General features: G+C 41.9%; 1 pseudogene; it reads left to right on the top strand.

The window, feature by feature from the left end:
- Positions 1 to 2149: 2149 nt before the first annotated feature.
- Positions 2150 to 2267, top strand: LOC124551603 (annotated as a pseudogene).
- Positions 2268 to 11143: the final 8876 nt, after the last annotated feature.

Here is an 11143-nt window from a genome sequence, read left to right as displayed (position 1 = left end):
TTGAATGAATGAGTTGTTGAGCTGATTGAGCGATTGCTGCTTCCTATCTTCGAAATCGTGTGGATGAGAATTTTTGATGTATCTGGTGGTCCATGTCGTTGGGTGGGCTCTCCAAATAGCTGGAGATTTGGGTGATCTGTCCAGTTACTGGCGAGCTCCTTCCAGACGGCGATTGAGGACCTCCATCTACTTTTGATGTTGTCCGCATAGAAAGGTCTCTTTATTGTAGGGTCTGCAGATACTTCGGCTGCACGGATAGAATACGGCACCATTACACATTCTGACGTACATGCCAGATCTTCAATTAGGTCAACTCTTCCCGACACTTTGTCCACTCAGTTTAATTTCGTTAACGAACTGCCCCACAGATGCTAACGCGAGCTGTTGCAACACAGAAAACAAAGTATTCGCACACAGGGAAAAGCTTGCACTTTTTCAGTACGGCATTGACACTGCCGGCTGTGTTTTCATTACCTCGCGTTACACGCAACACACTGCGCCGTATTTCCACTTTACTGTGGGTGGGGGAGGGGCGTGGGGCGCGTTTAGAAGCCGTATATACCCAGCCAATGCGTTCCCTTCCACCGCCGTTAATTTTCACCGCGCGTAGTTCCACGGAACTGGAACGCCATTGGCTCCGCGGTTTGTTGCTTTTGTTCCGAGAAACTGGACGCGGAAAATAAATTACGCTCGTTTTACAATATAATTTACGGTGCGGGGGCCGATTGTGTAGGCTCGCCTGTAGCGAATCTGCCCGTATACACGCAGAGTGATTAATGCCGCCAGCGCGCGGACCATTAAAATAATTCAATAAATCACGGTCAGCGGTCTAAATGTAAACATTTTTATATGAGCCTCATAATGCTCCAATATCTTTCAAAACTTGTTAATTGTACCTGTAGGTTTCTCTCCATCACTAACACGGTCTTCCTGTAAAAGCGGATTTTGATCTCTCTCCCTCTCTCTCTCTCTCTCTCTCTCTCTCTCTGTGTGTGTTTGTGTGCGTGTGTGTGTGTGTGTGTGTGGTTGCTTGAGCGTGTTTGGTTAGATAGGCTGAATGGATGTGTAGGGGAATATCTGTAAATGGGAGTAACACACGCCTTTTTCTTTAATTAAAGATTTGACGATGACATTGCGTTTCCAGTGTAGTTACCAGTTATCTACCCGGCTCAGATTCTTTAAATAAGTTCTTTCTAAGAAGAGCTAGTTATTCATGCAACATCGTGATTATGATGTGGTAACTGCTTAACTAATAAGATTAAAAACAGCCGACCAGTTGCAAAGGATAAACTAATCTTTACCTAGGTTTCGATAGATTTAAATCTATCTTCTTCAGAAGGCGCCAGTATTACATTAACATGGAGTGATATGTCATTGTCGTTTTTACAAACATCTGCATAGCTCCATTAGTCCAAATAAAATATAGCCCTGAGAATAGGGTTTGTCAGACAAATACAAATAAGTACATGGAAGTTGGAGAGCGCATAAGCCACTAACCCTATTCTCAGGGCTATATTTTATTTGGACTAATGGAGCTATGCAGATGTTTGTAAAAACGACAATGACATATCACTCCATGTTAATGTGATACTGCCGCCTTCTGAAGAAGATAGATTTAAATCTATCGAAACCTAGGTAAAGATTACTTTATCCTTTGCAACTGGTCGGCTGTTTTTAATCTCATTACGTGGAACCGTTGCTGTTGCGCAGCTATGTTTAAAATACTGAACTGCTTAACTGTGAGTGGTATACGGATATAATTTTTTCATATGTATCAGTGGTATAGGTGGATACTATCTGCAATATGAGTTGCGAATAAAAATACAAAGGAAGTAATAAATCGGAACGTCATCTCTCATTCTGGCTTTAGTGCATCAATAGCGCAAATGTAGTAGGAAGTTGCCAGTTTGGAAAAGCTTTGCAGTTATATGTAAGTTTTACTGAAAGTCTCTAGGTCCTCTCATCCTCAAATAATAGTTGAACATATTTTATGTATTGAGCAATGAGTTACATTGCCTTGAATAACACACAAAAAAATTTCTGGTCCTCGAAAACCTTTATACAGTGTGTTTCCATTAGAACGTGCAAAAATGCAACAGGACATAGAGAATGGGTCACTGAACAATTTGTGGTAAGGACCCTGGGTCGGACCAATGGCCTTGCCGCAGTGGTAACACCGGTTACCGTCAGATCACCGCAATTAAGCACTGTCGGGCTGGGCTAGCACTTGGATGGGTGACCATCGGGTCTTCCGAGTGCTGTTGGCAAGCAGAGTGCACTCAGTCCTTGTGAAGCAAACTGAGGAGCTACTTGATTGAGAAGTAGCGGTTGTGGTCTCGGAACCTGACATACGGCAGGGAGAGCGGTGTGCTGACCTCATGCCCCTCCGTATCCGCATCCAGTGATACCTATGAGCTGAGGATGACACAGCGGCCTGTCAGTACCGTTGGGCCTTCATGGCCTGTTCGGGAGGAGTTGGTTATTGTAGTTAACCTGGGTCGAAGAAGACAGCTTAGGGAGGTATAGAAATAAACTTGTCACTGCTTAGCCTAGCATTCTGTTTTCCAGCTTATTTACAACTAACATGCGTGCAAGCTTACGCGTACTGTGCTGATTATTTACATTTTCAATCTTTTTTTCCTGCAAGGACGTCCCTGGGTATTAGGAGGTCATGATGCAGGTTTCGTTTACTTTACTTGCCTATACGGTGGCTCTGTTGTATCGTGTTTGCATTGTCCCATGTCAGAATGTGCTGTGAATCGACGGTAGACCTATGCATTGCTAAGTGCTATTCAGAGACGTACAGTACGATACCACGGAGCAGTACCGGTACTGTTTAGCGGAACTCACTGACATGCACCTTGTGTATGGAGAAGTACGCCGCAATGCTCTCACTGCTGAAAGACTGTACAGGGAACGATTTCCTAGCAGGTATCATCCGTCACGATAAATGTTCATCTCTCTCCATCGACGAATGTGGGAGACACTTTCATTGGAGAAAAGAAACGAGGGACCAGACAACACAAGGACGACTCACACAGTCGATTTTGAAATGGGGGTGCTGGAAAGTGTTGCAGTTGACTTCATTACAAGTACCCGTCGTCGTTGTTGTTGTGGTCTTCAGTCCAGAGACTGTTTTGATGCAGCTCTCCATACTAGTCTATCCTCTGCAAGCTTCTTCATCTCCCAGTACCTGCTGCAACCTACATCCTTCAGAATCTGCTTAGTGTATTCATCTCTTGGTCTTCCTCTACGATTTTTACCCTCCACGCTCCCCTCCAGTACTAAACGGGTGATCCCTTGATGCCTCAAAATATGTCCTTCTCCCCAATTCTATTCAATACCTCCTCATTACTGTGTGATCTACCCATCTAATTCTCAGCATCATTCTGTAGCACCACATTTCGAAAGCTTCTATTCTCTTCTTGTCTAAACTATTTATCGTCCACGTTTCACTTCCATACATGGCTACACTCCATACAAATACTTTCAGAAACGACTTCCTGACACTAAAATCTATACTCGATGTTATAAAATTTCTGTTCTTTAGAAACACTTTCCTTGCCATTGCCAGTCTACATTTTATATACTCTCTCCTTCGACAATCATGAGCTATTTTGCTCCCAAATAGCAAAACTCCTTTACTACTTTAAGCGTCTCATTTCCTAATATAGTTCCCTCAGCATCGCCCGATTTCATTCGACTACATTCCATTATACTCGCTTTGTTTTTATTGATGTTCACCTTATATCCTCCTTTCAAGACACTGTCCATTCTGTTCACCTGCTCTTCCAGGTCCTTTTCTGTCTCTGACAGAATTACAATGTCATCGGCGAACCTCAAAGTTTTTATTTCTTCCCCATGGATTTTAATTCCTACTCCGAATATTTCTTTTGTTTCCTTTACTGATTCCTCAGTATACAGATTGAATAACATCGGGCATGACGTAGAGCACTGTCTTACTCCTTTCCCAACCACTGCTTCTCTTTCATGCCCGTCGACTCTTATAACTGCCATCAGGTTTCTGTACAAATCGTAAATTTTACCCCTGCCACTTTCAGTATTTGAAAGAGAGTATTCCAGTCAACATTATCAAAAGCATTCTCTAAGTCTACAAATACTAGAAACGTAGGTTTCCCTTTCCTTAATCTATGTTCTAAGATAAGTCGTATGGTCAGTACTGTCTCACGTGTTCCAACATTCCTACGGAATCCAAACTGATCATCCCCAAGATCGGCTTCTACCAGTTCTTCCATTTGTATGTAAAGAATTCGTGTTAGTATTTTGCAGCCGTGGCTTATTAAACTGATAGTTCGGTAATTTTCACATCTGTCAACTCCTGCTTTCTACAAGATTCGAATTATTATATTCTTCTTGAAGTCTGAGGTTATTTCGCTATCTCATACATCTTACTCTCTAGATGGTATAGTTTTGTCAGGTCTGGCTCTCCCAAGGCTATCAGTTGTTATAATGGAATGTTGTCTACTCACTGGGCTTGTTTAGACTTAGGTCTTTCAGTGGTCTGTCAAACTCTTCACGCAGTATCGTATCTCCCATTTCATCTTCATCTACCTCCTCTTCCATTTCCATAATATTGTCCTCTCTATATACTACTTCCACCTTTCTGCTTTCCCTTCTTTGCTTAGAACTCGGTTTCCATCTGAGCTCTTGATATTCATGCAAGTGGTTCTCTTTTCTCCAAAGCTGTCTTTAATTTTCCTGTAGGCTATATCTGTCTTAGCCCTAGAGATACATGCTTCTAAATCCTCTGCTACAAATAGTCACTTTAAATTCGATATCCTTCGACATCCTCACATTTGTCCTCTAGCCATCCCTGCCTAGCCATCTTGCACTTCCTGCCGATCTCATGTTTGAATCGTTTGTATTCCTTTTTGCTTGCTTCATTTACTGCATTTTTGTATTTTCTCCTTTCATCAATTAAATTCAATATCTCTTCCGTTACCCAATGATTTCTATTAGCCCTCATCTTTTCATCTACTGGATCCTCTGTTGCTTTCACTGTTTCATGTGTCAAAGCTATCCATTCTTTTTCTACTGTATTTCTTTCCCCTGTTCTTGTCAATTGTTCCATTATGCTCTCCCTGAAACTCTATATAATTTCTGTTTCTTTCAGTTTATCCAGATCCCACCTCCTTAAACTCCCACCTTTTTGCAGTTTCTTCAGTACTTATCTACAATTCCTAACCAACAGATTGTGGTCAGAGTTTTCATCTGCCCCTGAAAAGCCGGTCGCGGTGGCCTCGCGGTTCTAGGCGCGCAGTCCGGAACCGTGCGACTGCTACGGTCGCAGGTTCGAATCCTGCCTCGGGCATGGATGTGTGTGATGTCCTTAGGTTAGTTAAGTTTAAGTAGTTCTAAGTTCTAGGGGACTGATAACCACAGCAGTTGAGTCCCATAGTGCTCAGAGCCATTTGAACCATTTTGCCCCTGAAAATGTCTTACAATTTAAAACCCGGTTCGTAAATCTCTGTCTTACCATCATATAATCTACCTGACACCTTCCAGAATCTGCAGGCTTCTGCCATTTATTCAATCTTCTTTCAGGATTCTTGAAACAAGTGTTAGCTACGATTAAGTTATGCTCTGTGCAAAATTCTATCAGGCGGCTTCCTCTTTCATTCCTTACCCCCATTCCATATTCAGCTACTACATTTCCTTCTCTTCCTTTCATTCACCCATGACTATTAAATTTTCGTCTCTCTTCACTATCTGAATAATTTCTTTTATCTCATCATACATTTCATCAATCTCTTCGTCATCTGCGGACGTGGTAGGTGCGGGCTTCGTAATTATCTTGGCCACAATAATGTGTTCACTATGCTGTTTGTAGTACGTTATCTGGATTCCTCTTTTTTTACTCACTATTAAACCTACTCCTACATTACCCGTATTTGATTTTGTATTTATAACCCTGTATCCACCTGACCAGAAGTATCGTTCCTCCTGCCACCGAACTTCACTAATTCCCACTATATCTATCTTTAACCTACCCATTTCCCTTTTTAAGTTTTCTAACCTACCTGCCCGATTAAGGAATCTGACATTCCACGGTCCGACCCGTGGAACGCCAGTTTTCTTTCTCCCTAAAAACGTCCTCCTCAGTAGTCCCCGCCCGAAAATCCGAATAGGGGACTATTTTACATCCGGAATATTTTACCCAAGAGGACGACATCATCAATTAACTATACTGTAAAGCTGCATGTACTATGGAAAAATTACGGCTGTGGTTTCCCCTTGCTTTCAGCCGTTCGCAGTACCAGCACAGCAAGGCCGCTTTGGTCAGTGTTACAAGGCCAAATAAGTCAATCATCCAGACCGTTGCCCCTGCAACTACTGAAAAGGCTGCTACCCCTCTTCAGGAACCACACGTTTGTCTGGCCTCTCAACAGATACCCCTCCGTTGTGGTTGTACCTACGGTACGGCTATGTGTATCGCTGCGGAAAATACTAGTGTATGGCGAGTACTCCACGAACAACAGTTGCACCCTTGTCACTCACAAATAGTCCATGCAATGCTTATTGCTGACTTTGGCTAAGGGCCGCATTGTGTCAGTGATTGCCCCGACAATGGATTGATCAACCAGATTTCCTTCAAATCGCGTTGTTTACTGACTAGGAATCATTTTATCTTGGTGGAATAGCAGCGTGTGGCATGAATGAAACCGTCACGCTGTATTAGAGTCACACCATCAAGTGGGTTTTGCTGTGAATATCTGGGCTGGCACTAATGGCCACAATCGGATTTGGCCATATCTTCAGCCTGGTCTGCTGAATGGCCACTTGCACATTGTACCCCTACCGCTCAGGTGTGGACACCGCGTCAAGTATACTTACGATGCACTCAACGATTGTGACGAAAAAATGTAAGAAAACTTAACGCTGACTTTATTGATATTTACGCCTAGAAAGAGCGGAGCGGACACAAGGAAGAATCATGATAATATGGGGGACCGGAGTCCATACTTCCGTAAAATAGTTCTCTGAGCTCTGATTATTTAACAGCGCGTGACTCACCGAGCCTTGTTAATATAGGAGTGCGTGAGCCGCTTTTAGAATCTGTTAAATTTCATATCTGCGTGGGGCGTTCATGGTGGCAAGAAAACGTAAACGTAATCTCAGGGATTGTATTTCGTATTATTACATTAAAAAATATAATCTGTGTTTTGCTGAGAAGCGGCCAGTGTCTGTACTGAGCTGAATGTTCTTAGTTTTTACTTTAATACGCAATAAATTAATGTATTCCATATTTTCTTTAATAATTATGATGCGAGTCTTTTAAAGCGTCCGTTGATGACGGAATGCAATGAAATTTTTCCTACGCAAAATGTCTGCCAAGAATAGTCAATAGTTCGGCCGTCCTTGTTGTTTATCAAGGGTAATGAAAATCTTAAAAATAAAACTTCTGCATGACGGTCACTATACGCATGAAAGAAAAACGCACGATTAGCATAAATTACAATATATTGTTTAAAATTCACAACTTACAATGCGAAATGGCCGCCGTAGACTGCGTTATTTTCAGGGCTAGAACAGACAGTGAGTAATAACGCTCGTCTTTTTGGTTTTTTGGACCAGCGAGCAAAAGAACAGTTACATAATTACATCACTGATTATATACAGTTATTTATTATTATTTCGTTGCCTTACAAATTACCGTTATGACATATTCAGAGATTTACAATTTTCATTTTACTATGTTTTGTGTCCGACTTGTCGCACGATTTAATATTTTATACCGCGTGTCGGTACAACTTGAGGTTTCTGCAGAGAGTTGGAGAACGTACCGTTGGCTGAGAATGTGGATAAAACGTAACGGTGCACCGTCTTGTTTTATCCACATCATCACTTTAGTGTGGATATCCGCTACCAACTTACTGTTGTATTTCCTGGTCGCTGGATTGAAAAGGAAGGTCTTTTTCCATGGATTACGATGACACCTGACCCGAATCCCCTTGATTATTTCACATGTCTATGAGATGGATGCGGAGATGGAATTATCTGCCAGAACTGTGGCTGCCTGTGACGTGATTCTAAACACGCCAGAAATATTTGTCAGGGTGCGTCAGAATCTTGTTCGCCGATATCATGCTTGCTTTGAAGTTGATGGCCGTCGTTTTCAGCATATTTTGTAAGACACAGTACGAACGGTACGTCCACTGTGTCAGTGATGGTACTTGAAGTTGACTGTAAGTAATGTAAACGAAAAGCCGGCCGCTTTGGCTGAGCGGTTGTAGGCGCTTCGCTCTGCTGCTACGGTCGCAGGTTCGAATCCTACCTTGGGCATGAATGTGTGTGATGTCCTTAGGTTAGTTAGGTTTAAGTATTTCTAAGTCTATGGGACCAATGACTTCAGAAGTTAAGTCCCATAGTGCTCAGAGCCATTTGAACCATTTGAACCATCTCCTCTGATGGCGAGAGTAAGATTTAGCAACGTACCTACTAGTTAACTGAGGCTTTCAGTAACATTTTCCGTTCCATCAGGAGACGAGTCTGGTGGTCGATGTAAAGATCCGTTTACAAGTTTTTTCCCACCTTATGTAGCAAAATGTTGAAAATTAGGTGACTGACAAGGTACTGAATGAGGAGGTTCTGCTCAGAAGGAGAGAGGAAAGAAGTATGTGGAAGATACTGATTAGGAAAAGGAACACGATGGTAGGACACTGTTAAGACATCAGGAAATGACTTCCCCGGTACTGGATGGAGCTGTAGGCGGAAAAACTGTAGAGAAAGACAAAGACTGGAATACAGTTGGAATACATCCATCAAATATTTGTGGACTTAGGTTGTAAGTGCTGCTCTGAGACGAAGAGGTAGGCACAGGAGAGGAATTAGTGGCGAATCGCATCAGACCAGTCAGTAGACTGATGAATAAAAAGAAGAAAAATGTAGCAATCAGTCTCACATAAAACTTAAATAATTATCTTAGTGGATTTTATTGTAAGCTTCCGCAATTACACCACTCCCATTTTCACTTGCCTATTGTTTCAATATACTTGTTCACATGTATTTACCCAAAAAACAAAATCTCACTGTCGTTTAATGATTGAGAAAGCATTCAGTAGTTGGTATTATGTGAATCACATCAAGTGCCGTTTCCTGTTATAATACGTTCCTAGAGAAGGTAGCACACAAATTTATTGCTCCTACGTATATTCCCTGAAAAGACAACGAAGGTGTAATAACAGCAATTTGATCTTAAATGGAAACTTACCAATAATAGTTTCTCTGTGAACAATTCGTGACTGGAGAAGGAAAAGGGAAAAGTGACAGTTTTTTTTTCACTATGGTACTTAACATCTCAGGTCATCAGTCCCCTAGAACTCAGAACTACTTAAACCTAACTAACCTAAGGACATCACACACATCCATGCCCGAGGCAGGATTCGAACCTGCGACCGTAGCGGTCGCGCGGTACCAGACTGAAGCACCTACAACCGCTCGGCCACCAGCAGCCGGCAGGAAAAGTGACAGTGGTAACCTATTTATCCTCAGCCACACACCTGATGTTAGGTTGTGGACTTTAGATGCAGATGAAGATAAGCTTATAACCTGATGGTCAGAATATGTAATGATACCATCACGATTCACCAACATTAGTGAGATGGATTACGGCAGTAGGTAATTGCTTGAAATGAATGACAAATAGAGAGGGTATGTAACCTCCACCTCACTTATCGACCTTAATGATAGTAAAAATTAAACCGCGTGTACCTAATGGAAATTTGTGAAAAGCAATCGTCACTGAAGTTAATCTGTCGGTAAAGAGGGACGAAAGCGTTACATCTAAATGAAAGGAAAAATGGAAATGAAACTGGTGGAAATTAATTTTGAAAAGGGATAAAGTTGATAAAGAAAGTAAATGAGCGGTCGTTAGGTTAACAATTAACTGGCGTTAATTAGATATTTGAGATTTGGGGAAAATTACGGTCGCCAGTCCTATGGACAACTACTATAATAACTGAGAAAGAAAGGTTATTGCACATATAATTAGCACTAAAAGCGTGGTAACTGCAGGTTGACACGTGTGGTGTGAAAACTAGATGTTCGTCAGAAGTAATAAATTCCGTACACTCTGACTTAATTTACCAAATGAATTAATAAAACCGGAAAATTGTGAACTTTGTTTCTGAAGCACTACGAAATTCAATAAAATAAGGTTAGTCTTGGGCTACCTCAACAATCACTTCAAAAACTACTTGAATCTACGCAATTTAGAAATAAGAGATTTAACTCTGAACTTGAATTAAATGATTCTGAACAATTAACAATAGTAAAATTTAGTACGTACCAAGCTGAGGTGCAGTCACAGGTAAGCTAAAATATGGTAACAAAACACGCACTCTTAATTTCCGCTTGTGTAATCTAAATATTGTAGCCAGCTATGAGTACCTTAACTGAACTTTGAAATTAAAGCAGTGAAATCGAATGATATTACCATAATGCCCCCGCATGAACCATGGACCTTGCCGATGGTGGGGAGGCTTGCGTGCCTCAGCGATACAGATAGCCGTACCGTAGGTACAACCACAACGGAGGGGTATCTGTTGAGAGGCCAGACAAACGTGTGGTTCCTGAAGAGGGGCAGCAGCCTTTTCAGTAGTTGCAAGGGCAACAGTCTGGATGATTGACTGATCTGGCCTTGTAACAATAACCAAAACGGCATTGCCGTACTGGTACTGCGAACGGCTGAAAGCAAGGGGAAACTACGGCCGTAATTTTTCCCGAGGGCATGCAGCTTTACTGTATGATTAAATGATGATGGCGTCCACTTGGTTAAAATATTCCGGAGGTAAAATAGTCCCCCATTCGGGTCTCCGGGCGAAGACTACTCAAGAGGATGTCGTTATCAGGAGAAAGAAAACTGGCGTTCTACGGATCGGAGCGTGGAATGTCAGATCCCTTAATCGGGCAGGTGGGTTAGAAAATTTAAAAAGGGAAATGGATAGGTTAAAGTTAGATATAGTGGGAATTAGTGAAGTTCGGTGGCAGGGGGAACAAGACTTCTGGTCAGGTGACTACAGGGACATAAACACGAAGTCAAATAGGGGTAATGTAGGAGTAGGTTTAATAATGAATAGGAAAATAGGAATGCGGGTAAGCTACTACAAACAGCATAGTGAAC

This window comes from Schistocerca americana, chromosome 9, assembly GCF_021461395.2.
Source record: "Schistocerca americana isolate TAMUIC-IGC-003095 chromosome 9, iqSchAmer2.1, whole genome shotgun sequence".
NCBI lineage: Eukaryota > Metazoa > Arthropoda > Insecta > Orthoptera > Acrididae > Schistocerca > Schistocerca americana.
Note: the sequence above shows the minus strand (reverse complement) of the source record. Positions and strands in the feature narration are given on the sequence as shown.